The following is a 24,084-nucleotide window of genomic DNA, read 5'->3' as shown; positions in this document are numbered from 1 at the left end:
TTTTGTTTTCTATCACTGTCTTCCTGAAAGCTATTCCTAGCCCCCTGTATTAATGTTTCTCATTTCCATTAAAAGCTAGTATCTTAGTTTTGCATGTAAAATAAATGATTTGCCTATAGTCACGCAGCTTATTAATTGGCATATTAATCTGATTTGGCTAAAATTCTTTATGGAGTAACGAGGTTTCTTTTCCTACGCCTGTGGTCTCCTCTGTGAGTTAGCTCGGGGCTCTAGTCTGTGCCACTTTTACCCAGTAGTGCAGGCTATCTGACAGCATCCGTCATCATGAAAAGAGAGTTGGAAAATCTAGTGCTGGTTTTTTAAAAGTGACTCCTAAATTTTGTCCATACTCCACTGACTGTAGCAAATCATGTGGCCATGCCTAGTACAAATGATATCAGAGACTGGAAAAGGAAAGAAAGAGCTAAGAAATTGAATGTTTTATCTCATGTGTTTCATTCTTCCCTGGCTATCATATGAAACTATAATTCATCTGGTTGTAACACACAGACACACAGATACACACACACACACACACACACACACACAGACACACACACACACAAATCTGCTTAGAAAAGCTAAATTTACAAAGTTGAGACTAATAATTTCCATAGAAAGTAATGGCAAGTCATCTGGAAGAGGAAAGTCACCAACAGGTTCACCAGCTGTGAACCTTGCAAACTATAATCCCAACCAGCCAGGTAGCATGAGCCCCGACGGGTACCACAGTGGCATGACAGCTAGGGGTGTAACCAATCACTTTCTGATTGGATTTGCAGGTCATTTCGCAGGAAGGATTGATGCCTGGTACTATAAGCCTACTTAAAAGCCCATGGCTAGGGAGTTCATAGACCTTAGGACCTAGAACTATTGCTTTCCAACAGAGGATATAGCCACAAACCACCTTCTAAATACTTAAGTTTTTACCTACAGATTAACACTGTGCTGAGCCTTTATCAAAGAAGCTTCTGTTTACAGCGGGCAATGGTTAATGCAGTGACTCATAACTGGTCAGTGTGCTAAGAGTAAGTGATAGATAGCCAGGTGCTTAGCTCTAAACAGACATCTATGTCACTCCCTCAAGCTCAGAGAGCATCATAGAAGAGGAGGCAGGAAGAGTATAAGGGCCAGAGATGGGGGAACGTATTGTGAGACATGATCTCCAGAACATGGCATAACTATTCCCCACACATTCTCACATCAGTGGTGGTTACCGGCATAAGACCTGCACAAGGCCAGTCCTACCGATGTTCCATTATGGGTGGGGGAGAGACGGTGATGACAGGATAATGGTGGTGGAGCATATGATCAAAGTGTATTGTAAATGTGCATGGAGTTATGAATATAGAGCAACAGTAAAAATTGAGCCTAGCTCAAGGCTTCTTGTGTATCTTCCTTGTAAGGTTGCTTTTTCTGGCATGGTTCATTCCACACGCTGCCAAACCAATGAAGACCTGCCTTGTGGCATGCGTGGGTCACCATGGACCTCACAAAACACTGATCTTCAAACTAAAATATCTTCCATGTCTGAACTGCCCCCATGCTTCTAGCACTCATACAGGGTTAACATTCATACAGCTCTCCTGCTCTTCTGTAGTTCGGAACCTAAGGTGTTAGCGATGCAGATACAAGGGTGTCTTTTCTTATGAGCTTTTCCTCTCAGTGTTCATTCATTCCACAGTTTACTGAATATCTGTTTTGCTCTGAGAGTTCTAACAAGGGCTAAATTAGGGTGAATTCAGACTCTGGCATAGAGTAGATATCAAAATATGCAATCTGGTGTGTGTGTTTGTGTGTGTGTGTGTTTATATCTTGAAAGTAATGTGTGATGATAATTAAAAGCATATATATGCTCTGACAGATTAGGTCAGCTCTTGATGTCACCACTACTGTAGAAGTCATAAGGTGTAGGGCTATTTAAATATCCATGTGCCTTAGTTTTCTTAGTTAGTATGTTAGATAGTGAATATTGATACTATAGAGCTCCTTTTTCCACGATAAGAACTAACTGAAATAATATATGCAAGGCATCTATCATAATACATGGGTTAGAGGAAGTGTTGAATATAGTTACAATTCTTACTGCTATCAGGATGCTTGCTGGAGAACAGCAGTGTTTGCCAGTTAGATGGTGTGGTGAGGAGGAAAGGCGGTACCCAGTAGCCATGTGTTGGATCTCAGCTCAATCGCGGTGTGAATCTGGACCAATCACTGCTCTGGAGCGCCATAGTTTCTCAGCGGTGGGTGATCATCCTCCCTGTCTTGTAGGATACTTGGGAGGCGCCTGTACAATACTGCAATGTCTCATGCATCCATGTATGCTGGAGACAAGGAATGACCATCGGTTCCTCTTAAAGGCTTCTGCCTTTGCCTTCCAAGAGTTCATAATCTCACCGTGGAGATTGAACATGCTCACATATAATAACTGATAAACCTATTTGGTAACTGCCACGAAAGAGTTGTGGCTAACAGGTGCGGGAATTTGTATAAGTAAGTAGTTTGCGCTGGAGAAAAGGTGCTATTTACTAAAAAGAGATTTTAATTCACAAGCCAGCTTCTTTCCTCTCTCTTTCTCCCATCCACTCCTTCTTCGCTCCCAAACCTGAGGATACCCTAGCTTGGCCATGAAAAGCTTGTGTGGAGAGCAGCAATCCATGGTCCTCCAGCCAGCAGTTTGCAGATGTGCTCTGCTTCTGCTTCTGTTGGTGATATTCACGGCAGTCGGGTTAGGATTTCATTTTTGCAGGCCTCATTTTTCATTTGCTGTCTGAGATTCAGTGGCCTGGCACCTGGAACCACTGCCGGAAAGACTTACTTAACATTCAGAATCGATGAACAAGCAGAAGAAACTTTTTTTTTTCCTGGAAGCAGACAGCAAATGCTGTGGGGCTTAGCTTCGGTTCTCAGCAGGGGTTTAATAGGAGTCTCCGTGCTTCCTGCGGCCAACTGCCTCCCCCGCCCCCACCTCATTACCAAATAAGATGCCTCAGAAGGGTCTCTGGGCTTCCTCTCCTGGAAGTGTTGCAGCCCAGGATCTTTGGGTGTCATTATCGCTTCCTTTTAATTGTGGCCTCTGGACTTGCTCACTGTTTGTGGGAGCACTCTTTTCGCCTCCGTTCCTTTCCACGTAACTCTTCCGGGACTTGCCGGGTGAAACAAAAGACTGTGCAAAAGATCTCGGAGCCAGCAGGCCTTCTCTTTGCCTCTTTATGCGTGGGTTCGGGCTGCTGATTAATGCACGCCTGCACTCTAGAGTTTCCCACAACCCCTGCCTCCTACTCCATGAGATTGGCCGGCACAGGTGGAGCGGTTGTTTTCAGCTGTAGATAATGAGCTTGGTGTTTTCTTCAGGCAGATGCTTTCTGATCCTCTGCCTTTCACTCTTCAATCCCTCTGGGGTGGGAGAAGCATCATGGTTGTTCTGGGCGTTTCACCCTCCCACCCCCCATATCAACATCATTGTGGAGCGAGCAGACATTTTATATATCTTCATACACATTATGGCTGCAGTTCATGGGTGGACTGCAGTGTAACAGGACCGGCTCTGTCAATCTATTCCCTGAGATTCTGGGCTCGGGACTGAAAGATTTAGGCTAGTCTCATGGGGACCGGAGCTAGATAGGATGGTGAGGAAAACTGGATGATTGTTTCTTTCCTGCGTGGTAACAGTGAGGGGGAAATGGAGCTGCACACAGAAAGGAGAGGGAGAGAGAGGAGAGGGAGAGAGAAACGGAGAAGGGAATCCCTGAAGGCACCCCACCCCAGCCTTTCTACCTGTGGGGTAGACTCTTCGCTAGGTACCAGAGGTAACCTCACACATTTCCCATACAGTGTTTCCGGCCCAGAATAATTTCTGTTTCAGTGATCAGAAGTTGCTAATTAGTACAATACTTTTTTAAGCTGTTGCCACTTTTATGGTTTTTGAATCCCTTACAAGGAGAAAAGTTAGGTTATTAGTCATCATCCTTCTGATGTGTAGGAAAATACTAAAAATTTGAATGTGCTAAAGAAAAGTCACCAATCAAACTCAAAAGAATTGAAAATAGGGTGTTGGTTAGATAGCTGTTTACCCAAGTTCGCACGATGTTTACAACCAAAGGAAATGAACATTCCAAGTGCTGGCTGACAGCAACAAAATGTGGATTGCATATTTGACGAAATATTACACAGCCTTAAAAAGGAACAGCCTCATTTTGGATAATAGTAGAGGAGAGCAAGTAAGAGGCCAGAGAACAAGACATTCTCATGGTATAAATCTCCTCTCTCTTAAAAGATGAACCAAAGACTAAGTAGAGCCTGTTCTAGCCCTAACATAGACTTTCCCTAAAGTTATTTTCCACCTCTAAAAGATGTTTTTAAGATTCCATATACGTTTTTAAAAATGATACTCAGGAGGCAAACTCTCGTGAGTTCAAGACCAACCTGGTCTACATAATGAGTTCCAGGCCAATCTGGAGAGAAAAAACAAAATCAGACAGACAGACAGACAGACAGACAGACAAAAACAAGCCAAAAAAAATTAATGGATTAAAAAAAAAATCAATGCAGATTTTGTTAGGAGGAATTCAACTAAACTTTTATTTGCTAGTGGCTACTCTAGTGCAGACCATACTGGAGACTGCCATTCATGACATTCTGGGAGGGTATGGTGGTCAACTGAATACATAGATCGGAAGTAATCTTACCTCCAGAATAGTCCACAGACAACTCACCTATCTATGAACATTGAAGACATTATGCTAAATAAAATAAGCCAGTCACAAAGATACAAACACTATCTGAGAGTCTTTAGGTGACGTATCTGGAGCACACAAATCCATGGAGACAGAGACCACAATGGTGGTTAGTGGGCAAGGAACACTGGGAAAGTGGGATGCTGTCCAATGAGCATAAAGCTTTAGTATTGACAGGAAAGGGTTTTCTACATTAGCTGCACAACAGAATGAATGTACTCCACACTATGAACTGCATGCTCGCAAATGATTATGGCGGCAAAGTTCATAACACGTGGTTTACTATAACTTTATAACCACCAGCAAATTCCATAAATAACATTGTGACTTATGGGATAGAGCCAAAAATGGCAGAATTAACCTTCATTGTGGGTGAAAGGTCTAAATCCTCTTTCTGCCTTTGAGCTCTCTTGTCTTTGTTTCATTTTGGAGATGGGTCTCTACTACGTTGCCCAGCCTGGCCTCAAATTCACAACCTTCTCACCTGAGCTTCCAAAGTAAGGGTTTGGTTTTACTCCTGGTTGCTTGCTTGGTTGGCTGTCATGCTGAGGATCAAACTAAGAGCACTTGGGCAAGTGCTCCACCACTAAATTATATCTCCTAACCTGGCTTTGAATTTTGAGAAGCTTACGATGATGAAGCTTGAACTATGGACAGGGATAAGAACTTTCTCTTGGTGGAAGATGGGGCTGACTGGGGAAACCTAGGCTGGTTGATGGGTGGACCATCAGTGGATATTCTGGAGGTAGTGATATTTTCTGTGACTTCAGTAGATCACCATTGTGGAAACAGGACCAAGGATGGGGGTACAGGGGGAATGGTGAGAGATGACAGACTCAAGTGATGAATTCCAGGAATCAGACTCTAGAGACCAGCATCAGGCTGCAAATCTGAGTTTATTGTGTAATGTTATACACAGTGTTTGAGCCAATCCCAAGGCCTTAAATCTTCGGCCAATCATGGCTCACCACACTTTCACCATGCCCCCAATAAAGGCCCTGTCTGATTAGGTAACTCAAAAGGAGGGGGATGGGAGGACTTTTGTGAGGATGGGGGTGGGGGGAAGCAGCCACCACCCTGGTCTCAGTTCCTTTTTGCTGTCTTACTGGGGTTCCGGGAGCCATCCTAGATCTAAGGCCGTGTGCAGATCAGGACTCTTTAGTGAGTCGAAGGAAGCTGTGGTAATTTGCTCTCCATCCCACTTTTTTCTTTACAAGACTGACCTCTACACTCCACCACCACTACCATGTGCATCAAAAATCTCATTAACAACATCCTGGGGTATGGTCTACACTACCCCATCACCACTACCACCAAAAGGACAGTGCTGTGCTGGGTGAAAACACACACCTCACTTATAGGGGAGGCTGGCTGCGTGTGATCAGGGCAAACATACCTTTTCAGGCTTTCTATTGGAGCTGTTCTGCTCAGCTGGTGAGTGTGGCTCACTTGGGAGATGTATTAGGCCCAATAAAAGACTCCTTTGGTGAGGTGTTTTCTAGTTCACCTCTAGATAAGACAGTAGCTGGTGACCTGAACACAGAACAGCAAGGGCCAGTGGGTAGCACTGATGGTAGAGTGGTAGCAGCAACAGCTGAGCAGGGACAGTTCATGCAACACGTGCAGCAGGGTGACAGGATGCTCTGAGAGCTGCCAAAGAGGCAGAGCCACAAGGCTGGCAGTCAACAGCAACAGCAGCAGCAGCAGCAGCAGAGTGACAATAGGCTCACACCACCCATGGGGTCAACTATTGCACCAGCCTTACCAGGAGTCTATCGAGCAGGTCAAGAGACAGCAGGGCACAGGTAAGAGGATGGTGAGGGAGAGGGAGGGTAGAGAGCGGAGGTTAAAGAAGGATCAGAAACCATATCGAGCCCAAGAAGAGAAACTGAAGTTCCTGGTCACTGGAAGAGAATTCCAGAGAACTGTCAAATCTTTAGCACCAAGAGGCTTAGATATCTCAGGCTTAGGAATTCTAACACTGCTCACTGTCACAGGCCTTGTTGCAGGCTGTAATACTTGTAAAGCTAAGATCTGCATCTTGAGACCTGCAGGAGAATATTACATTAAAGACCTTCAATGGGGCTGTTCCCACCTGCCTGGTTCTACCATTTGCTGCTGCCAAATGCCAAGGCATATGAAAGATGCTCTCTCTACCTCTACCTCTATTTGTCTTTCCATCACATCTATCTATCTATCTATCTATCTATCTATCTATCTATCTATCTATCTATCTATCTATCTACATCTTCTATATCTATCTAAATCTACATATACAGAGTGGAAAGAGGATTTTTGTTTTGTTTTGGTTTGGTTTTGGTTTTTCGAGACAGGGTTTCTCTGTATATCCCTGGCTGACCTGGAACTCACTTTGTAGACCAGAGGCTGGCCTCGAACTCAGAAATCTGCCTGCCTCTGCCTCCCGAGTGCTGGGATTAAAGGCGTGCGCCACCACGCCCGGCTGGAAAGAGGATTTATTAGGCTGGTGTACAGGCTGTGGTCAAGGCAGCCCAACAATGGCTTTCTGCCACAGATTGAACAGAGAAAACTTGACCCGAGAAGATAGGGTTAGACGAAGCAGACCAAACAGCTAGGAAATTATTGCACTTATACATTTACTCATGTAATTACATAGTCACATAGCATGAGCCCATATCTCTTCTTGACTAACCTGCAGCAGTATCCACTCATGGTGCATTCAAACAATAGCTATTGGCCCGCCACAAGCACGTGTATGTTCTACGTGCTAAGAAGACTGCAAAGAGCTAACCCAAGTCTCCACATTTGTCCAACTCAAACTCTAGAGGCTGCTTTTCATAATTGTCAAGAGCACAAGGACTCTGAAATACTGTGTGTAGTGTGACCCCCATCTTTAACATGTGTGGATATATAGCCGTGACACATTATTAAAGTGAGACGGTGTGCACAGCTATACACAGAGGGAAAGCCGAGAGAGAGCGCTACATAAGAATTTTGGGAAAGCAGATATAACAGTGTCAGCCACGATTGGATGCCGGTGCACAGTGTTACTTTGCAATTTCTGTAAGAGAGACAATAAACTTGCGCTTTAGTGTACCCATTTAAAAGTTGTGTATAATGTATACAGTCAAGCTACTGAGCACTAAAAAGTACTAACTTTGTAGAATTGCAAAGTATCCCACCCATATTCTTCATTCTAATCTCCCAAATGGCTGTCACATGTCTGACTTAAGGCCTTGATGTTTCATATCCCCACTCCATCTGCCATCGCTCCCTCTTTTGTGGGCCATAAATCCTTTATTTGATCAAATAATGTCTTTAGCTTGAGGGGAGTGCTTTTCCCAAAGAACCCTGTTCTGGAAATCTGAGGTTCGGAGCTTTTTAGAAAGGCGCAATATGCTGTAACTGCATATGCTCGCTATTTCTGCTTGCTTTTTAGGCTGTTAAAGAGTGTAGGAAATGTTCAAATAAAGCCAGCTAGAAACAGTAGCTCATTGGTTTTATAGTGGAAACAAAAGAACCACAGAATTCAGGATCCCTTCCTGGGACCATCTGCATTACAAGGATGGCTGAGACATAAGTGTTGTGTCTTTTGCTGGCTGTAAAGTACTTATTCTACTGGCCATGATTTACCAGCACACCGCAAGGAGGCTTAGACACCGGGTGCATTAGGAGAGCTGCATTCTAGGTGGCAAGCAGTTCAAGGAGAAGTTTGTTTGCTATGGCATCACTTCTGGCAACACAGATGTATCTTTCCCACTGAGGTCCCAGTTTGCTGGCAAGACCTGTCTCACCTGGCATAGCCAGTCACCCTTGGCTGGTATTCCAGAGTGGTGCTTGCTGTCAAAAGCCAGGGTGTGGCAATTTTAACAGACCCAGGGTTTTGGATGTGAATTTTTTTTTTCCAGTGGCTTTCTTGCCCTTCTGTTCCCCAGTCTGCTTCCCTCTCAATTTCAAATCTGAACATTTTAATAGAAAATCCTCAGTGCATGCACTTTGTTGATAAATTCTTTCCTTTTTTTGCTCCAATGGGCAACTTGTAATTATGGATCCTGCTGCCATTTTCAGTTAAAACTCAAATAATTTGCCTGTGACAGATTTTTTTTTAAAAGATGAAGATTCAGTGGAAGTAGATATAGCTTGAGAAATGATTTATATAAATTGTGGATGAATGAGAATGAGTTATTTAAATATGGAAATGAAAGTATATAAATAAAATTAGGCTAATGGGGAGAACCCTCATGGTTTAAATAAAACTGATTCCTCATCAAATACTCACTTATGTGATCGCTTTGTTGGTCACTTAAAATTCTTCACGTTTTCTGGTTGCACTTAGGATCAAGTTCAAGTGCACAGGGCTAGCCCTCACACCGTCTGCCTTGTCCTTTCCTGCAGCCCCAGCCCTCGCATTCTAACTGAGGTATAACCAATTCCCTTCATTTTCTCTCATCCTGGGCTGTCACACTTAGAATTCTGCCCATTTCCCTTCATCTATGTGACTTCCATTTTTCAGGCCTCAGCTCCCAAGAGACTTTCTCTGAGGAGCCAAATCTTAGTCTAGGACAAGATCCTCTGTGCTGTATCATCTTGACAGAGCATCACCTGATGAGCTATTTCCCTTGTTATCCCATCAAACTGCTCAGATGGAGAGATGGTGTCTGAGTATATGCAATAAATATTCCTCATTATTTGTGTGTGTGTGTGTGTGTGTGTGTGTGTGTGTGTGTGTGTGTGTGTGTGTATACATCTGAATATAGGTGCCTCCAGAGGTCAGAAGAGGATGTAAGATTTCTTAGAGCTGTAGTTAGAGGTGGTTGTGAGCCATTCATGTGGGTGCCACAAACCAAACGTGGGTCCACCGCAAGAGTAACGTACTCTTAACCGCGGGCCATCTCTTTAACACTCAACAAATAGGTCTTAACTTAATGGGTCCGTGGGACCCATTTTTAGTTAAGAAAATGAATCACAGTTAAGGTGACTTTAAGGATCCATGGTGTCAGGAAGGTGGGTCACTGGGCTATCCAATCAGGGTGGCTGGGCACATGTTGAACAGCAGAATGTGGCCACGACTGCACTCCATCTTCTGACACCCTTTATGACTGGTGGCTCTTGGGCTCGGTGAGCATGAAGAACACATGCAGAGCTCCGAGCTATAGAGGCCTCACTCAGGAATCTCCATTCTACATCAGGGTGCTACTGCTTCAGAAATGTGACTCCATTTTTGCAACCATCTGCTAAGCTCTCCTGTTAGAACAGCCCTTCGGGTTGAGTTTCTAAGAGGGAGATCAGAGGCAACCATTGAAGTGCATTCCTGGAAAGGAGAGGAGAGCAAGGAGAAACCTCTGGTCCAAGAATCCAGGCATCTATGGCTTGGTCTCCCTTTAGTTACTAACTGGCCATTTTCACAAGTACACGTCATCTAGACTCCCACGACCGTGGCTTTCTCAGCTACACACAGAATGAAAATCACTGGATAATTTCTTAGAGCCACTTCAGCTTTAAATTCTCCAGTGCTAATCATATCAGTCAGTATAAGGCTTCAGGTCTGCATAGTGATTACTGTTCTGGGGCTCATTAGGACCTTGTGAGATATTTCATCTGCCAGGGGCTCACCTGAAGTTGTATATTAAATGAAGACAACAAACACAATTTCATACCACCCACTTATTGACGTGTGTGTGTGTGTGTGTGTGTGTGTGTGTGTGTGTGTGTGCTGTGTGCATGCACAGGTGTCTAAATAAAAAACTATGACTTGAGGAGGATTAAATAAGAATGGCTCAGAGGGAGCAGGGCATCCCTCCACAACCTGTCTGCTCTTATCCTTTCAATGAGCCCCAGGGGACTGTCTCCTCTTCTGAACACCCTTCCACAGTCACAGAGCACACTCCTTCTAATGGACACTTAACTTTCAGATAATTGTTTGTAGTTCTGCATCTCTCAAAATTACTTTGTGTAGTTAAGCAATTAGCAATCAGATCTCACATCTTATTGCTACACATGCAAATCTGAAACATAAAAATGCAAATTGTAGGGAATGAAAATAGATTTGAGATTGTTTGCACATAACTTGATCTTTAGGAACAATTAAAACTTAGCAGATTTGTAATGATCTTTGAAGGTACTAAAGTAAATAAGATAATTATATCACCTATGTGTGAATTTAGTGAAAGAGAAGGAAAATTATGATTCTGAATTTTCAAAAGATAGCCAAGTGTAGCTTTGATGTGACCAAAGACAAAGACTACAGGGTAAAGAGTTTAAATACGCATACTTTTTAAGACCTAGCATTCTGACGGGTCTTATATTCGTGACTTCTTCAAGATGCCCTTAAAAGACCCAAGTTGTGAAGGAAGAAACAGGAAATAACTTAAAATAAACGAGCAGTTTGAACTTGAGAATTTGTCTGGAGTTGAAATAGTAGCCATTGCCAAATGATAGAAAGTGATGTAGAAAAGAAGAATATTTATTTTTATCCTGTTTACTTTCTGTGTGTGAACTTGAAACTGCATTACCAGTCAAGAAACTCATTTTTTTTTCTGTCACCATCTGCCTAGGTTAATTTAGGTAAATCACTTTAAGCTCTCCAGAGAGAATCATTGCTATGCATGGAATTATTATTTTATAAAAGGGTGACTAGAAACTTTAAGAAAGTGATGAAAATATGCTGACAGGGATGTAATTTGCTGCCTTGTTGCAAGTTAGATAAATTCTGGAAGTAGATGTTCACATTTTATAGGAAAGCAAATGATCCTGTTTCTTTTCTGGATCAACTTTCTATACTGAGATGGGATTTCTGTCCTGGAAAGGGCTTGGTTACTGGCCTTTCATTGTGGATATAAGTTCCAGATCTTAGGTGGGAGAATTCCTGAGGTTGTTGATCTGCACAACATAGTGTGGAACAGCCCTTTCTAAGTTCTGAGTCAACGCTGCCAACATGTTGGGGACATCTCCTGGAAATGGACCTCTTCTCCATCTCAGAATGATGCACATCTGTTACACATTAGAGGTCTAAGCACCTTTCCTCAGAGAACACATACAAGTGAGCAGTTGTATTTTCTTTATCATAAAACTGCGTGTTTGATTTGTCTCAATAAAAATATGAAAGTCTGTGCCGCCTGTGGACTAGAGAATTTATGTTATCTTGTGAAACTCAGACGGTTGCAAGGAATGAAGGAAATCTGGTGTCAGATTATAGAGAGGAGCACCACTTGGGTTTCAAAGCATCACTGCCTCGAAGGTTAGGGAGCAGGCGTCATGATGAGGCTGAGCTTTGCTGTGGCCTGAGTGGCCTTGCTCCCTCGCAATGAATGTCCTGAACTCCTAATCGCCCCCCCACACCCCCAAATGATGGTCCTAGAAGTGATAGGGCTCTTAGAAAGTGATGAAGTCATTCAGGGTCTTCTTTAGGCATTGCATAAGCATACTAACAAAGGAAGTCCGCTTAGCAAACTAGTCCCTCTCACCAAGTGATGGCACAGCAGGAAGACCCTCCCTTTCCACAGAATCTACAGGTGGCCTCTCTCTGGACTTCCCATCCTCCGAAACTAAGAGAGATAAATCTGATTTGTATCTTAGAAGCTCACCCAGCTTGTTTTGTTCCTTAGCTATAGCAGCCAGAGACGACAAAGACAAGCTAAGAGTAGAGGGTCAGAAGGGAATGCTCTGGGACACCGGGATGAACTGGAGGAACCAACGGAAGCCTGCCGAGGAGGAAGAAAGACTCCATAGCAAGAGGAGTTCCTTAAGTGCAGGATGCGGTGGCTCTGAGAGCTGATTCAGAGGGTAGCCCCAGAACGAATGCACATAGGGAGTTGGGAATAATGTGAAGGGTGCAGGAAAGGTCACCATGGTTACAAATGGGTGCACAGAGTGTGAGGGGCCAATGAAAGTCAAGGATGTTGGTCATCGGTGAGTACACTTGAAATTTCCAGTTTTCCAAATTAGTTCTTTTCCATTGAAGATTTGTAAATTTTCATAAGACGATGGACAACTGAATGAAAGAGCTGGAGGAAAAATACTCAATTGTTTTAGTTTTGGGTGTGGCAGCAGTGAAGCACAGACTGTTCCCAACTGAAAGAGGCCCTTTCCCTAATCCAACTCTGAATCTTCCAGATGGGAAAAACAAAGATGAAGTGTTCAAGGGCAAGCAGCATCCTGAGTGTTAACTGAAGGTTAATGGCTCTGCATAACCCAAAGCTGACTGGGCAGCTAGAGGTGAGACCCCACGCGCCCCCCCCCCATTGGCTCTTCCTCTGCACCGACCAGGGTGTGGTGTAGGGAGAGGCAAGCATACCTCTGCATAGCTCTCCACATACTTTTAAACTCCTGCTTCCTAAGACTTGCCTAAAAGGATTATAAAACTCTGAAAGTCAAAAAAAAAAAAAAAAAAAAAAAAAAAAAGTAAATAAGTAACTGTTATTGGCTCCCCGATATGGCTAGGGACTGTAGTAATATATCTTACAGAAGGAGACAAATAATGCTGAGGGGGAAAATGTATCTCCCAGAAAGCAATAAAGCTTTAAAACTGAGTGTAGAAGAAACATTGCAGCATAGTTTCTCCGCAGTTCTTCCAGAATTTGTCAAGAATGACACCTGGAACTGGGCCAAGTTTCAAAGAATCCAGGAAACCACAAGCGAAGATGTCGTGTGCCTCGAAAAACATGTCACTTGGCTTTCTTTCTAGTGTTCCAGAAAGGAGCCCTTTATTTCTTTATTTGTGCGTGCAGAGAGTGCATAAGGTGTAGATTCGGGGGTTGGGGTGGGGGGGACAGAGAGGGAGGAGAGAATGTGTCTCGAGCAGTTTCTTTATTCTTCTTAAGCACATAATGCCCATCCACGTGTTGTAGATTTTAATATCAGAGTTTGAAAAATTATTTTATTTTTAAGTAGCAGCCTTGCACCACCTATTTCTTCTTTTAAAATAAAACATGTTTATTTATTCTTTGGAAAATTCATTTTTGCATACAATGTACTTCGATAGTTTCCACCTCAACTTCTGACCAACTCTGCCTATACCCTTCCACCACATCCACATACCAACTTCATGCCCTCTCTTTTTGAAAAACAAAAACAAAAAATATATATATATATATATATATATATATATAAAACTAGTCCAATCAGTGCTGTCCATATCTGCATAGGTATAAGGAACCCATCAAAACAGACAACCTACCAGGGCCACAGTCACAAAGAAAAGTACCGAATCCACAGAAGACATTAACTGCTAACAGCTCCTCAGCTGGGGGCAGGGCCTCATAAGTCCCTCCCACCTCCTTACCTGGCTGTTGACTGGCTTGATCCTGTGCAACCCTTACTAAGCCACAGCTGCTGTGAATTGATGAGTGCCATGAGTGAATGCATTATGTCCAGGAGACATTGTTGCTAAGCAGTCATCCTTGTCCTTTGGCTCTAAATGGTTCTTTTGCTCCATCTTTCCCTGTGCTCCTTAAGTCTTGGGAGGGAATGACATGATATGGATGCCTCCAGTTCAGCCTGAGCACTTCAGAGACACTTCTATCTGCCCTTTGACCAATCATGAGTCTCTCTATTTAGCACTGGGTGGGGTGGGGGGGTCTCTGGTGAGAGCTGAGAACTGCATTAGTCAATAGGTAGATAATTTAAAAAGCAGGCTGATGCTATGTCCATTTAACAAACCATAAGTAAAAGATTCTCCCCTAGGGCCTATGACCTCTGTAGACATGGGTTCTTCACTAGATCTCCAGCATCAGGCATAAATCCCCTCCTTTGGAGTGGGCTATAAATCCAATCAGATGTTAACCAATGTGCCTGGCGTTTTAGGTGGGCACCGAACCCTGGTCTTCACGGTTACAGAGCAGGTTCTTTACCAGTGGGCTCCTAAGCCCAGCACTGAGCTGTGTTGTTAGAGCTCTTGTCATTTAGGTTTTTAAAATCCTGTTTTATTTTATTTATTTATTTATTTATTTATTTATTTTTGGTTTTTCGAGACAGGGTTTCTCTGTACAGTCCTGGCTGTCCTGGAACTCACTTTGTAGACCAGGCTGGCCTCGAACTTAGAAATTCGCCTGCCTCTGTCTCCCAAGTACTGGGATTAAAGGCATGCGCCACCACGCCTGGCCTGTTTTATTTTTTTTAGCAAGATAAAACAGTTTTTCTTTTTTTAAAAAAATTGAAAATAGATTTTTTTTATCCGATATATTATGATTAGAGTTTCCCCTCCCTGTACTTCTCCCAGGTCCTCCCCACTGCCCTTCTCAACCAGATCCACACCCTTTCTGTCTCTCTTTAAAAACCAGGTGGGGATCTAAATAATAATAATAATAATAATAATAATAATAATAATAATAATAATAATAAAATAAACAAATTTCAATTGGAATAGGTCTGAACAAACAAGGAAAAGAGCCAAATAAAAAGCACAAGAAACACAGATGCAGAAACACACACATTTGCCCACACAGGAATCCCTGTAAAAACGTGCTTACACAGCAATGATACACAAAAGACCTGTCAGGTTAAAAGGAAAGACAGACAAAAAGAATGCCATGACTCAACATTATGAGGCAAGACCTTCCAAAGATGCGGTGGGGTTTGTTTTGTGTTAACCATCTCCTGCTTGGCATTCGGCTTACCCTTAAGAGTGGCTTGGTTTGCCAGTGAGGTTCCCCTGAAGAGTACTAAGTTTTCATTTGCAAGTGGTTATCAGTTAGCGCTAACTCCTGGGTTAGGGATGGACACGTGTCCACTTCAGGACCTCGTCTGGTACAGACCCACCCTGTGCATGCTGCCTCTGTCTCTGAGTTCATTCGTGCATTGCTCCTGTCGCTTTCAAGGTCTTCGTTCCCTTGGTGTCCTCCACCCCTCTGGCTCTTACACGCTTTCTGCCTTCTCTTCCACAGGGTTCCCTAAACCCCGAAGGAAGACATTTGATGGAGGCATCCCATTTAGGACTGAGTGCTCTCTCATTCTCTACTTCCTTTCTGGTTGTGGGTCTCAGCATTTATCCTGTCTCCTGCAAAACAAAGCTTCTTTGATGGTGGCTGAGCAAGGCATTGCTCTATAAGCACAGCAGAAGGTTGTTGGGAGCCATTTATGTCCCTTTAGCCGAAGAGTAGTATTTGGTCTTCCCCTGGGTCACTGGCCTATCTAATATCAGCTGCTTAGCCACCAAACCAGTGTTGGGTATGGGTTCCATCTCATGCAGTGGGTTTCAGATCTGTAATGGAGCTTGAGACCATTGGAAAAAGACAACCAGACTCAGTTCAAAATGTAATTAGTCAAATTTATTAAAACTTCTGTCAGGACTGCAGTCTCCAGCTCAAATCAGAGACTGCCACACAGAAGCAGGTACAGGAAGGACTTTTTTGTTTGTTTGTTTTGTTTTTGTTTTGTTTTGTTTTGCTTTTCGAGACAGGGTTTGTCTGTGTAGCCCTGGCTGTCCTGGAACTCACTCTGTAGACCAGGCTGGCCTTGAACTCAGAAATCCGCCTGCCTCTGCCTCCCAAGTGCTGGGATGAAAGGCGTGAGCCACCACCGCCCAGAAGGAAGGACTTTTAAAGAAGAAACCACAAGGGCTGTTCTATTCTGCCTAAATTAGATGGTCAAGATGACTTTAAAACAGTCCTTGAATGTCTGCACAAGCAAACCACAGAAACAAAGAAAAACAGGAGTTAGTCATATCATAACAATGCACGCATAACAAGTAGATGCACACTTCTGGGTGGCGGTAAAGGAGTTAGGGTTGCAGAGAATTTATCTTCCAGGAGCTTAAGTCAGAGATAAACAGCTATTAGGTACCAAGATGGATGCTGAGCACAGAATGGAATTTCTTTTAGCCATTACAAATCTAATCAGAGATTGGTTGGTTACTCCCGCAAGCTTTGTCTAACTACTGTACCTATGTATCTTACAGGCAGGTCACCTGTGTCGCTGGGTTGGTGTTTACCTTTCTTCTTTACTAGTGAGCAAAACCACATTTTCCTGCTGTTTTCCCTACCTAGTACTTTCTTTCGTGTGTGTGTGTGTGTGTGTGTGTNTGTGTGTGTGTGTGTGTATGAGTGTGTGTAAATGCTGATGTGCCACAATACAAGTATGGAGGTCAGAATACAGGGAGCAGCGTCTCTCTTTCCATCATGTGGTAGGTTCCAGGAATCAAACTCAGGCTGTCAGACTGGCAGCAGGCATCCTCACCTTGCTTGCCAGCCCACTCTTTCTTCTTTCTTTCTTTCCTTCTTTTTCCCTTTTCCTTTCTGTCCTTTTCTTTTCTTTGAATAGGATCTTATGGTATATCTCAAAGTAGACTCAAATGTAACAATCCTCCTGCCTCAGCAGAGTGCTAGGGTTACAGAAGTACACTCTAACACCTGTTTTTGTTTTTGTTTTTATTTTTGTTTTTGTTTTTAAATGTTAGACTCTGGACTCTAGTTAATCTTGAGTCATTCTTCCTTCTAAGGCTTAAAGATCCATTTGGAGAGATTTGGAGTAAGCTTTCTTATAGCTGGTTTGTCTTTACAAAGTTTGTCCATTAAACTGTGACATTTCTAAGGTTTTAACAGATTACCTAAGTACTCTATTTTGATTGATGTTACATCAATGTCTCCAGACCATGTGAGCTATAGAAATTGCCCAGTTTTCCCCTCAGCCATTCTTTATTTGTCCTAATTCAAGCGAACATGCAATTTGAGTAATATACTGGATGACGTTTACTTTGTCGTCCAGTACAAGACCTTAGTCTGCTTGCTGTGCAGTGGAAAGTAATTAGTTAAAAAGCAAGGTGCTGGGCTGGCTGGACAGTGGTGGAGCATGGGGCTGTTTTGTGGGCAAGTTGATTTAGGGGAGGATTACATAGGAGATGGCTGGTTGCACTCTGATAGGGAGAGATTTGTGTTCTTACACATCTCATCTTGATCACTTAGTCACAAGATGTGGTTTCCAGTCCCACAGGTCTTAAGGAGGAAGCTCATTGCTTCCCCAGTCTTTTCTTGTCATTGTTTACTCTGACCATGTGAGGTTCCTGATTAATTTCACAATGAACGAACTAGAGTGGGCAGCTGTCCAGAGGCCCTGCTGATCTGAAAAAAAACTCCCCAAAAGGAAAGCAAACAGATCACACCTATTTATTGTGAAAGATGGAGTCTGCAGAAATCCAGTGGGGAGTTGTGGGGAAGATGAGCTCAACACCCATCTTCCTTATGAACCACAGGTTTATGATTCTCTGTGACTCAAGATGAATGTCCAATAGGTATCTGGAGTTCTGTCCAGCTATCTTTGTCACCCAAAATTTTTCAATTCTCTCTCTTTAGCTCAGGGATTCTGTACTCTTCTCATGAATCCCTTCCTGTTAGGTTTTTATTTGCTGTGAAGAGGTACTATGACTCTTATAAAGGAAAACATTTAACTGGGGCTGGCTTACAGCGCAGAGATCTAGTCCGTTGCTGTCACGGCAGGAAGCAGGATGGAGTGCAAGCAGACATGGTGCTGGAGAGGTAGCTGAGCATTCTACATCTGGATCAGAAAGCAGCAGGAAGACACTGGGCCCACCTTGAGCATCTGAGGCTTCAAAGTCTACCCCCGTGACATACTACCTCAAGAATGCCACACCTACTTCAACAAGGCCACACCTCCTATTAATGCCACTGCCTATGAGTCTATGGGGGCCATTTTCCTTCAATTACCGTACCTTACAGTACTTTCCACTAGTGAACTCCACAGCTAGAGCCAAGGCAGCCCCAAGACCCACCTCCATTGTCTCCTTTTCATCTAACAGCAGTCTTACTGTCCCATGTTTGGAAAAAAGGTGCTGAGCATATCCTTCCCAGAAGCCCATGGGCCCCTCTTTAAAACAGATCATAGTCTAGGTCCCAAAGCAAGTCTTAAAAATACGAAACAATTGAAATAACTCTTATCAGAACACAGTAAAATAAAACTAGAAATCACACAAAAAAAATGATAGAAATCACAAGAGCTACACAAACACTTGGAATCTGAACAGTATGATGTTGGATGGCTGGCGGCTCATCAGTGAAGAAACTGGGGAGGGAACTAGGAATGAACCAAATGAAAATGAACACACAACTTAGCAGTTCATGCACAGTATATCTAAGGCAAGACTAAAAGGAAAGTTTATGACTGAGTACATGTATTAAAAATGTTAACTATACATCAAATAAATGAACTACTGTGAACCTCATCTTAGAGAAGAGGGAAAAAAAGACAAAAAACAAAAAAAGACCCAGAAAACAGAAAAAGACAAACCCCAAAGCAATAGCTAGTAAGAAATAACAAAGATCAGACAAGAGTCACCACATAAATCTGTGAAATAGAAGCTAAAAGAGCAATACACAGGTCAAAGTGCTAGTTCTTTGAAAAACAAACAAACAAACAAAAAAACAAGATTTAAAAGTCCCTACCCAATATAATCAAAGGAAAAAGAAAAAGGTCAATTTGGGAAATTGAATATAAAAGAGGGTGTCGCAATAGATTCCCACAAAATTCAGAGAATCGCAAAGAAAATAAATATTGGCAAAAAGGTGAGGGAAGAAATTTATATCCTGTCGGCAGGGGATGCAAGCCAGGATGCCCACTCCAGGGTCCTCCAGAGACTAGAAATAGTAACAAGAACACAACATCATGATTCATATGAATGTGGCAGTGAAACACGTGTCATTGCACGCTGGCCAAATTTAATAAAATGAAATAAAACTAACTGGGATTCAGACTGTTTTGCTGAGTTGCAAGTTACGGTGAGGAGTATAGGTTTATTATTATAACAGTCCGAATTACTTATTGCGGCAGGCAGCAGACTCTCCAGCATTAGATGTCTTACAATTGTGCAATCTTTCCCCAGTTGTGGTTGAGAGCTTATTTTAGCCACTGATAGCTGCCGAGAAGTGTGGGCAAGTGAGGCGTCGTCTGGGTCCCACACTGCAGAGCAACAGGGCATTCAAACACGTGAATTGATTGGGAGCACATGGCAGCGGTGCCTCCCGACTGACGCTCAGCACTGACTCAGCAAGACCCATAACCAAACATGCTCTTGTGACTTACACCAACCAGGATGCAGCAGATGCCTCTCTGTATCTCTTGCCTTAGTGTTCCTGAGTCGGAGAGCTGCAAATTGTCCTTCTCTGAATGCTGTTGGGGTGATAATTGCAGAGACAGACACTATGCTATGGCATATTGGGAGTATTTGAACATTAGAAGTCAAGACAAATTAGTGAGCAAGCCAAATTCTTCCTGTCGTGTATCTGGAATATAATGAACTTTTACTGATCATTTATCAGTAGCACCAAATCATTATTTTCTTTATTGTTTAGATNTATTTAATTTAGTTATTTATGTGTACATATCTCTGTTCTGCATTCATGTATGTATGTATCTGTGTGTGTGTATATGTGTGTTAAGAAGCTGTCGAATCCTCTGGAAGTGTAGTTTCAGATGATTATGAACATCTGTGTGAGTGCTGGGGACTGAACTCAGGTCCTCTGAAATAACGAGTGCTCTTAACGGCTAACCCACCTCATCAGCCTTCAACCATTGAGTTTCTTGCTTCTCGTGTTTCAATATGTTTCACCCAAAATGCATATAAAATTACTGTAGTGCTCATAAAATAGTTCAACACGGCAGCTGAAGAATGCTGGGGAATAGTTTAATAATTTCTGTTATGTTTGTGTGCATGCAGATGTCATAAAATGAATATGTCATGCACTCTGTACCTCACCAACAATATAGATGCTGAGTTCTAGAATTCTGAATAGGCTAAAGTTAAAGATACTTATATATTTATTGACAGTGAATTTATATAAAGACAAATTATTTTAATTCCAGAATCATTTCAATACTTTAATATTTTAGATTAATAACTTGTGTGTATACTGACTTAATTTAATACATAATTTGAATAGCTCTGAAAAATAAAATTTCAGTAACATGAAAAATATTTCATGTTTAATTTTAATAATTGATAAGACATGTCCATATCTATATACTTTGAATGTTGTTTTAGTATTTCTAAAATAATTTTATAATGGGTACAGATTGAAACCATGATAAAAAATATGAATATAGCCTGTGTGTCTTCATGTATGTGTGTGTTGGGTATGTATTTATGTATATGAATCTGTGTGTGTGTGTGTGTGTGTGTGTGTGGTGCTGGGCACTGAGTTCAGGGCCTTCCACATGCTAAACAAGTACTCTACTGCTGTGGTAAATATTAATTGGGAGTTTCTACCCCACCTTTGATCATTCAGTTCCCAAATAAAAGACACAAAACCTTTATATTTATAATATAAGGTTTTATAAGGCTTAAAACATTAGAGTGGGCTAGATATCAGCCCTCTAAGTTATTTTGCCTACTTTCCTGTCAATAACTCTGTGATATCACTTGCCACTTCTGCCTGGGCCACTCCTACTCCAACTGGCCAACCCTCATGGCCCACCTACCCCATCTACCCCTTCTGTTCTCTTCATTTCTCTTCTCTTGGTCTCTGCCTCAGTAGAGAGGTAGTAGAGTTCAGTTCCAAGTCTGAGAATTGAAGCTCCTCCCACCTCTCTTCTGCCCAGCTCCAGGCTGTAGGAATCTTTATTAAGAAGCAAGGTTCCATAGCATCATTTGGTGTACAAGAGGATCTCCTCATTCCTGGGGGCAACCAAACCCCGGGGCCAGAATTTAGCATTACAATACTTAGCAACAGACCAAACTTTAACACTCTGCTATTGAGCCGCATCTCCAGCTATCATTTTACTGTTTATTTCGAGACAGTAAGTTACTCAGCCTACCCTTAAACTCACTGTGCAGTAGGCTGGCCTCGAACCTTTGACCCACCTGTCTTGGCTTCCCAAAAAGCTGAAATTACAGCCCTACATCATGCTGTAATTCATGTAATACATGAGATACATGCCAGGGCTGGCAGTATCTCAGTTTTAAAGAGCTGTAAAGGAAAATACGAGTGCCATTATAAAGATGCAAATCTGTCAAGGCAGGAGTATCTGTCAAGGAGAATTGCCCTGATTTGTGAGTGCACCCGACAAAGACAACTTAAAAGGAAGGACTTGGTCTTCATTCACAGCTTCAGAGACATCAATCTGTGGTCAGCTCAGCCATTTCTAGTGCCCTGCTGAGGCAGAGTACCAACACCATAATAGCTGGGAAGGAGAGGAGGCAGACAGGAGGGGTAGAGAAAGAGAGAAGGCAAGGTATGCTTTCCTACACATATCCCAATGCCTGGTTGTTTGCTTCCTCCAGCCAGCCCCACCTCCCAACAATACTGTGGATGGTATATCATGCTATGAAACCACCAAGGGATTGACCCATTGTTCAGATCAGAATCCTCTGGAGCAAATAACTTCTCAATGGTTGGGTTTACCAGATAGGGACCAAGCCACTAACATATAATGCTTTGGGAAATGTACTTTATATCCAAATTATAACTGTTTCTACTGTAACTGTGTGTGTTGGTCTCAGATTGGGCAGAGAAAGCAGGGAGTGTAGGAAGACTGATTTGAAAATGCTTGTTCCCTAGACTGCTAATTATCTCTCTGCAAGGGGGCTTCCTTTTATTAACCAATCATTCTGTGGCAGGGGGCTGAAGGCAAATAGGCCTGGGTGTGGGACAGGACTCTAGATAACCAAAGACTCAACCCCAAGCAGGGTCACTGAGGCAGACAATTATCCCTACATGGGTATCAGAATTTGTGATGGTGCAAGTTGGGTTACAGTGGGAAGAAAAACAAATATGAATCACCTGTCCTACTTTCTGCCCAAAGGCCTCAGGGGTACACCCACCACCAACTATTATGCCAACTCCTCAGAGACACTTTAGTCACTCCTGCAACATGTCCTATACAGGGCAGGATTAACCCAGGCTCAGAGCTAGTGGAAAACATCGTTGACTCCTGCTCAATAGGGTAGGAGACAAAAATAATTGAGATATTTTTGTCTGTCCCATGTGATTAAGAAAAGTCTTTGGAGTAATGTTTTATAAACAGTTTAGTCAGAAGCACCTCGCTAGGCATGTCTCCCAGGACAAAATTTATGGTCTGCCTGTGATCAGCTCTGCTGGGTTATTTTGGCCGAACCAAGATTGATGCAGTGTTGTCTTCAAGCCAATCACCAAACTGGGCACTGGGTGAGCTTTAGGAAGGAGACACTGGCTATCAGCTTTGAATGGACTGCTCTAGCTGGATGAGGAAATTGTGTCTGTGAGGAAGAGCCACAAAAACAAATCAAAGAAGCAGGAGGTAGGGAGAAAAGAGAGCCCGGGTCATTCATTTAGCTAGCAGAGATTGCCTCTCTATTACAGAAGCAATCATCTGAGTGAATCTCGAGCTGATTACTGCCTGTTCACAGTGAAATGTTGATGTTGGTCACAGATGAGCCAACGGCCATGGACTAGAGGAGGGAGCAGCTGTGCTGCATTTGTGCCTCCCCCAGCCTCTAGGTGAGTGGTTGCAACTTTAGCTGTTCAGTCCCAGCACTAGGACAGCTCTTAACAATAAATACTCTTGCCAACATCCACTCCAGTAAGTGACACTGTTTTGGAGACGAAATGCTGGCACATTCTAGTTGTTAAAGCTTCACAGATGATTGCAACGTGTAGCCAGGGCTGGCATTTGCTAAGCTGGCTAGCAGGCTATTGGTTGCGTGGTAACTGCTTGGCAAACACTCAATAAACTGAACTTGGAGCAAGTAACTTTTGCAGGTGCCACTTTGAGAGACAATGAGGAGCGGGCTGCCCCCTTACAATTGCTGAACTACAGATAGAACAATTTGTCTAGCAATGCACCCTACACAATGTAAAACGGTGTGTGTTAGGAGCAGGGCAGGGTGTGTGGTTTTCCTCTCTGTTGGGAAGCAACAGTGTGGCTACGGCTTTATTTTCCAGCTCCAAGTCCAGGGTTGTGATGAAATCACTCATTTGTGTTTAAAGTTGTACCACATTATTGCCTTTTGCAGAACAAATAGCCTCTGTTCAGATTCACTCATTGCTTATTGGTCTAAGACAGATGTAACATCCTCTGGTACCTGGGGGAAAGCTGAACTGATAGACCCAGGCAAAGGAACGAGAAAGGCTGATCTAGGTAGACAAAAAACACTCTAAATCACTCAGTTTTGTACTTCACATTTTTACCAAAATATGGGTCTGGAGTTAGATTCAAATACAAGCATTAGATAACTTGCCTTATTAAAATATTTACAATGCATAAAAAGCAGGTGGATTGATAGGGGAATGACCAAATAATAACTTAAGCCCCTGTGGCTGCCGCATTTTCTCTGTAAAGTCAAACTGATTGTCTTAGTCAGGGTTTCTATTCCTGCACAAACATCATGACCAAGAAGCAAGTTGGGGAGGAAAGGGTTTATTCAGCTTACATTTCCAAACTGCTGTTG

This window comes from Mus pahari, chromosome 1, assembly GCF_900095145.1.
Source record: "Mus pahari chromosome 1, PAHARI_EIJ_v1.1, whole genome shotgun sequence".
Classification (NCBI taxonomy): Eukaryota; Metazoa; Chordata; class Mammalia; order Rodentia; family Muridae; genus Mus; species Mus pahari.
This window is presented reverse-complemented; position numbering follows the sequence as displayed.